This window comes from Dasypus novemcinctus, chromosome 14 (genome assembly GCF_030445035.2).
Source record: "Dasypus novemcinctus isolate mDasNov1 chromosome 14, mDasNov1.1.hap2, whole genome shotgun sequence".
Lineage (NCBI taxonomy): Eukaryota > Metazoa > Chordata > Mammalia > Cingulata > Dasypodidae > Dasypus > Dasypus novemcinctus.
In genome coordinates this window covers 78,353,234-78,359,760 of record NC_080686.1, presented here as the reverse complement: position 1 = coordinate 78,359,760, position 6,527 = coordinate 78,353,234, and the positions used below count along the sequence as shown (strand labels likewise).

Sequence of the window (6,527 nt, the reverse complement as noted above, 5' to 3'; positions counted from 1 at the left end):
ATTATAATTCAGGTTAAATTCTCTTCTTAAAATTTTAGGGGAGTTAATCACAGGCCTCCTATTCAATTGCAATCATAATAACCTCTACCCTTGAGAGTGCTGCTGAGTTGTTAGGGATCTATTTAACATGGTGTGAAGAAATTGTAAAGAGTAATACATTTATCCTATGACTTTAGTATATACTACATTTCCTATGCTACTCTCCTCACAAATGCTCATTCCCTAACCAACTTCCAAACCCAGATGGCTTTGAATACATTCACATAAGTATAAGCCAAAAACTTAGTCTCTATGGCCACTTTTCTGTATTGCACGTAATAAAATCTCCCTCTGCCATCATCATTTATCCTTCTCCAAAGAATGAAGATAAATTATGTGTGACTGTGCTTTCTATTCTAACTTAAATGTTATTTTTCTGATACAGGGTCCATGTTTGTGCTAGACGACCCTGCCTCTTGTCCATATATGCTTCATTTAAAGGTGGTTGTGTCTTGGAAAATCAGAATAATAGCCTGACAATTTTCAAACTTTAACTAGGCAGAGTATCTGTCACTCATGGATATTATAGTAAGGCTGTGAGTTATAAACTGTGAAGGATGTCAAATTTCCAATCATGTGGAGGAAGGTGATCTGAAAGAATCAGGCAGAAAGAAAAGATGAGAGATGGAGAGCACAAGAGTTTTGGAAGCTTCAGTTTGCTATGACACCCTGGCAAACATGCTTACAGTTTTATGTAATTCCCTAGTTCTTCCAATAAATTTCCCCTTTGGCCTGAACTATGTTGTACTGGGTTTCAGTTGTTTTCAAAATAATCTTAACTAATGTAATTTCTCTACTTTAAGTAAGTGAGGTATCTTCCAAATGCTTGAAAAATGTAATATGTGTTTCTCAGAAGTATGTTCTCTTAATTTTTTAATAATCAGTGCAGCAAAGATTTACATACAGTTCTCTTTCAAATAGTTGACCTTGATACGTTTGACTAGCTAGCAATTTTATATTCTCTCTATATGGAAAGATATGCACAATCAATACTTGGCTTATATACAATCACTATTTTGCTTCATGATGATTTACCTTAGCTCTGGTTTAGAAGAAATGCATTTTTATTTAAAGAGATCTGCCTGCATACTCTATACTACCCCTTAAATACCACGAAGGAGGGTTCTTAATATCATGAATGTGAAATCATGGCAATGTTATATTTCTGTTAAAAGTACTGAGAAATGAAGAAAATATTATTCTCTGAGCTTGTAGATCTCACTTTGCATGCCAGCTGTGTACTTAACATATTTATGTCCTGAGAAAAGTCACTTTACCTCTCTGGTTCTGTACCTTCTCATTGATAAGATGACATTGTGATATGAACATCAAATGAATTTTGGCAATTAATTAGTTACTTAATACATATCTGCATATGTACCAATGTGGAGGTAATATTCCATTAGTACCTTGCATAAGAATCCTTATGAATAAGAGGGAAATGGAGTGCACACCTGTCTTATTGAAGGACAGTTTTGATAAAGCTATTTCATGTTCAAGTGCAAGGGTTTGATGGTCATCTGGTACAGAGGCTTCAGAGAAGCTAGATAGATGCTGTGTGTTAAAAAAGAAGAAGAATGTGCAGGGAATGGAAAAGGAAAGAGAACTAGCAGGAGGGGGGTAACATTTTATGGAGAATATCTGTGACATCCTGAAATGGAAGAAATGTGGGGAAATAAAATATTGATGGGAAACTTTGGAAAAAAGGGAAAATGTAATACTCATCCTGAGAAATGTGGAAAACTGGTGGCATGTCAGTTTCTCTGAGTTGGTTTTTCCCTTTGTTTTGCTTGTTGATTTTTTTTTTTTTTTTCCAAGAGGCACTGAAACTGAACTGGACCTCCCATGTGGGAGGCAGGTGCTTAGCTGTTTGAGCCACATCTGCTCCCCATGATTTCATCTTAATGATTATTAAAACAATTTTATCTAGAAAAGTCTCAGTATTTTATGTATTTTATATCTAGCCCCATGTTGCCATAATCTGAAACAAAACTTTAACAATTATTCCACGCATGTAATAGGGATTCCCCTGAATTAAGTAATTTATTTGTCTATAATGTTCTGAATTAGAGACTTTTCCAGGCTTTGTTAAAGATAAAAATATTGACCAATCATCCTCAACTATTGATTGTACTGGTACTTTTTATATATAATGGCAACATAAAATTAGTTATTACTTGGATATGCCACAGTTAAACACAGGATCCTCTAACATTATTGGCTACAAAAATATTCTTATCAATATGTGCAACTGCTACTTCATGTTCTATGCATCTGGTTGAGTATGGTCCACACTACCTTGGTAGAAAATGTGGGTTTTTGTTTGGTTGTTGTTGTTCACATTACTAAAGTCTTAGATTTCTGTCTGTAAAATGAGATTAAACTTAGTAAGTAGGAGAAAAAAAAGAAAGGATGTAGACACTGAGGAATAAATGGAAGAAATAGCCTTGCCACTGTACATATAGGGCAACACCTATAGTAGTGATGAAAGGCAAAACGTCAAAAACAAAGCTTTTTCATTTTTTCATTTTTTGATACCCCAATTTATTTTCACTTTATTTAATTTTTCTAAATTAGTATGTATTCTATATTTAACTTTTAAACCCATCACTATATTCCATTTTACTATTAATGGAACCTGACAATGTATTAGGCTTCATTTTTAAAGAAGTTTCAGACCACAGAGAGGTTCAAATATGGCAGGGGAGGAACACTGGCATGGGGTGTTATTGATAATGGGCATATGGTTGGGAGGCAATTCTCCAGGGCATGTATACAGGGTACATAAAAATGTTTGGATATTTTCATAGTGGTTACAGTTGAAAATGACAACAAAGGTAGTGCTGAGTTCCTAGCTTAGGGAAGCTCTACCACATTCCCCAATGGAATAGCAACAATCCCCCAAGTGCAATGGCAAAGCCCAATAAACATGGATGGTCCAACAATGAGCCCTTGATAATGATGGCTACAATTATGAGCCTGTGCACCTGAAATATGAACTAGGCCTAGAGCTGCAGGGTGCCTACGAGTTACCTCCTGAGAGCCTCCATGTTGCTCAAATGTGGCCATTCTCTAAGCCAAACTCAGACTGTAAATGCATTACCCCCCACCCAACATGGGACATGAGTCCTGGGGATGAGCCTCCCTGGTGCTGAGGGATTACTACCAAGCACCAACTGATGTAACTAGAAAAAGACCGTGAATGAAAGGGTCAACTCAGACCAGCAGAGTAACTCAGCCTACATGTAATATCAGGTGTTAAAAATTGCTTTATGACTTTGGAAAAAAGGGGGAAATGGAAAGGACAAATGAGTTTATATGGCTATGAGTCTCCAAAAAAGAGTCAGGAGATCATCAGAGGGGTAATGATTATGCAAGCCTCAGCAGAGTCCCGGAGACAGCCAAAGTAGATAGAAGCCCAGGTACTGGTTCTCCTGAGGGCTACAGAGACGTGCAGGTTCTATGGTCATGGCAGATGGCTCTGAAGTTCAGTGCCATGTCAGTTGGCCCTACTTTGGAATTTGTGTTCTTGAGTGTGATGGAGTTGGACTCAGATATGACCTTTCTACACGTGTGTCTTCTGTTATTTTACCGGACCTGTGGTTGGCACTGGGGTTGGTGTATACTCAGGAGACCTGAATCTCTGGACCATCCACGTGACAGCTAGGACCTGAGCCTCAGCAGACTTGCAACTCCTACCATCTGGTTTATTGGACTTACCCTGGCCAGCTAACAGGGAGGTGAAGAAGGTCAACCACCACACCAGGGAGCCAAGAGTGCCTACAACTGCAAGCAGGAGAATGCATCCATCATCCATGTGGAATCTAAGCACCCTCTTGATGTAGAGGGGGACTGGACATAACCATCCCAGGGTCCACAGGATGGAGGAATAGAGTATGGATTAGAGTGGACTTACTGATATTCTATTATGGAGCTATTGTGGTTAGTAATAGAAGAAACTGTAGCACTGATGTGGAGAAAGTGGCCACGGTAGCTGCTGAGGGTAGGTAGAGGGAAGAAGAAATATGATGTGGGGACATTTTCAGGACTTGGAGTTGTCCTGGGTGGTACTGCGGGGACAGATGCTGGACATTGTGTGTCCTGTTATGGTCCACCGGGTGGACTGAGGCAAAGTGTAAACTACAATGTAAACCATTATCCATGTGTGCAGCAGTGCTCCAAAATGTATTCACCAAATGCAATGACTGTGCCATGATGATGAAAGAGATTGTTGATATAGGAAGAGTGGGATGAGGTATATGGGGACCTCATATTTTTTGACTGTAACATTTAAAAAAAATGAAGGAAAAATATATAAATACAAAAAAAATAGTATTTAATATTATAATGCTGGGGGAATTAATGAAATTATACCCACAAAGCATTTAGTAAAGTCCCTGGCATAAGGCAACTACTTAATAAAAATTGGTGTTTTTTTTTCCCTGTTATTATTATGCCAAATATCTTGTTAGTTAGATATGTGTTATTTCATTAAAAGAAAAAGTGCTATTTTTTTCTGCTGGAGGTGGACTGTTACAAGGGTTTCTTAGGGTAGGTTCCGAAGCAGGAGCTGGACCTAGAAGCTGTTGGGCCTCTTGGTGGTGAAGTGTGGCTTGTGCTGGCACCCCTGGACGTGGTGGGGTTGCTGCAACTTGATGGTGTCGAGGCAGAGCTGCTGGCCCCTGCACTTGGCCGTGATTCCCTCCACCTTCAAGACCTGGGTGGAGTGGGCGCGGCGCTTACCAGGGACCAGTTGCGGTCTGGGGGATGGGGGCACGAGGCACACGCAGCGTCCGCGAGGTCAGCGCCTTTTCCTTCTCTGCTCAGTGACTCCTGCCCCAGGGACGAAGAGCCTCCACGTTCACTGAGGGCCCCGCACAGCCCCGAAGGCACCGAGGTTCTCTTGCTGTTCGCACTGCTGTTCATGAGAAACAGCAATTCTTGGGTTTACGTGCGAGAAAAGTGCTATATTTTATACTGTCTCTCTGAATGTGTAGCCATAGCCATATTTAATATAAATGAAGCTTATTTTAATTATACTTATTTTGAATATTATCGTAATTTTGTAAATCTGTTATGTTAAAGATTTTTAAATTCATGGTGTTCAGAAAAAAGCTTCGGTTCTGAGGGGTGATGTAATCTAACCATAAACTAACTCCAAAACCCAGTCATGAAAACTAGGAAATATCATTAAAGAAAAGAATGATATGCTAACTGCATGTGGTCATGCAGCATTCAGCACTGGACTACTGGAAAATTCTGGATGTCACCAGCTGATGAAGTGAATCTTCTCTAAGACTTGCTCAAGATTAATTAAAAAATCAGCTTTTATACTGGATGAGCGGAGGTAATCACAGACAGAAGCTGTCAAAATAAATCATATAAGTGTATTAGATGAACTTCAGCTTTGTTCTTCGTAATGCTTTGTTTTCTCCGTTAATCGCTTCCTTCAGGATGATCAGGCCTAATAGTTTCAATGATCGTCTCTATGTGGATGATTGATTACAAAATCTATTTTCTGTTCCTCTCTATGCTTTCTCCCTCAATCCCTAGGTCTATATCATTAACAGTATCCCAGCCATTCTCCCTTATATATCCAATTTTCATCTCAAATCTTTCAATTCAAGCATTTTCACCAAAACAGACTCCCACACTTGAATTTAGGGTCTGCTTCTAGCATTCTCTTCAGCTTTAAACAACATTTGGGTCCTCCTTGCCTACATAAAAAGTCATCCATTCCTTTCCTGACTTTTCCACCTTCCCTTCCTTTTAAATACCAGCATCTTCCCTCAGGACAGGTGCTTTCTGGATTCTGCTTCTCCCTCCCAAGTGCAAGTACATTCACTGCTTACTCATTAATCCGCCTATGCTCTGTCTTCATTGTGCTAAACTTCTGTGCAAAAAGGTGCAGTTACTTCTTGTTACTAAAAAGAATTTTCCAGCTTCCATTCTAGGCTCTCAATATTTGTTATGAACATGTTTTTGTATCATTCTTTCACTTGTCACTTACTCATGCACACATTCACTTGTTTACTTCTTTTGTCTATTTAGTAAATATATTGTTTCTGCCATGTTATGCAAAGCCATTTATTGCTAATTCTCTCTTACTTAGATGGCGTATCCAATGTCTAGAAATGACTTACACTTCCTTGTCTTTAAGCTTTTACACTGTCATACTTCCAGTTTGTCATGTCTTCACCATTTTTATCTATAGAAGTTATCTGTATCCATTAAAGAGCAGTTTAGTTAGTCTTTCTGTAAAGAAGCCTTTTTCTGTTTACTTCTCTTTACGGTGAATTGCCCTGCTGCTAAACATTTTTAGAATTTATGTGCTGTACCAAATATTTGACACTAATTTGCTGGCTTACAGTTATTCAGATGAATATGGAATACAAAAGTATCTTTATGGGCTAGAAATATACTTATTATATATAATCAGAGTAGAATCACAGTTTTGCATATAAAATCCCTCACTATGTTACTTATTT

The 6,527-nt window shown here is 38.6% G+C and overlaps 1 pseudogene; it reads right to left on the bottom strand.

Annotated features, from left to right (window-relative positions):
- Positions 1–4,881: 4,881 nt before the first annotated feature.
- On the bottom strand, positions 4,882–4,997 carry LOC111761407 (small nucleolar RNA SNORA68; annotated as a pseudogene).
- Between the last annotated feature and the right edge of the window lie 1,530 nt (positions 4,998–6,527).